We start from the raw sequence: 645 nt of genomic DNA, 5'->3' as shown, positions 1-645 counted from the left end.
ACACCTCCTCCCCTCCGTTGGAGTCACTACTGGCACCAGACAGTCCCTCACCATCTCCCTGATCGGAGAGATCAGAATTAACAGAGGGAGCACGGGAAGAAGATGGGTGATTATCAGGAGGGGGAGGGTCTGCCTGCCCTCCATCAGCTGTAGAGGGGTCGGGCCTGGTGGTCTCTCGCTGTCTGGGAACGGGGAACGGGAAATGTAAGGGCGGGGTTAGGGGAGGAAGTCACTGGAGCAGAAAAGCGCATAGTAAAAAGTGAAAGTTGTTTCTGAAGGTGGACAATCTCCGTGGCATCAGAAATTTGATGTTGAAGCTGAGCCTTAGTCCTACAAAAATAGCCTGAGAACTGACAGGGAGCATAAGAAGGGCAACTCGAGGGGAGGCATAGGGGGAGTGCAAGGGGTGAGGGCGGAGATGTCTGGAGAAGGGGCGGCCAATCTTCAGAATGGTATTGCGTGGCCTCCTCCTCTGGCGTCTTGACATCGCCAGGCTCAAGGGGTTCATCACTAGGTTCTACAAGAAAGGCAGCAGGAGGGCCCGACGGTTATGAGGGCACCAGAGGGGGACGTAGCGACCGCAGAGACAAGGAGGGAAGGGTCTTACTAGGCGTAGAACCTTGGGGGTGGAGGGGAACAACAGGA

The sequence above is a fragment of the Mastomys coucha genome, unplaced genomic scaffold, assembly GCF_008632895.1.
Source record: "Mastomys coucha isolate ucsf_1 unplaced genomic scaffold, UCSF_Mcou_1 pScaffold23, whole genome shotgun sequence".
Classification (NCBI taxonomy): Eukaryota; Metazoa; Chordata; class Mammalia; order Rodentia; family Muridae; genus Mastomys; species Mastomys coucha.
The sequence above is the reverse complement of the archived record's forward strand: the minus strand, read 5'-3'. Positions refer to the sequence as shown.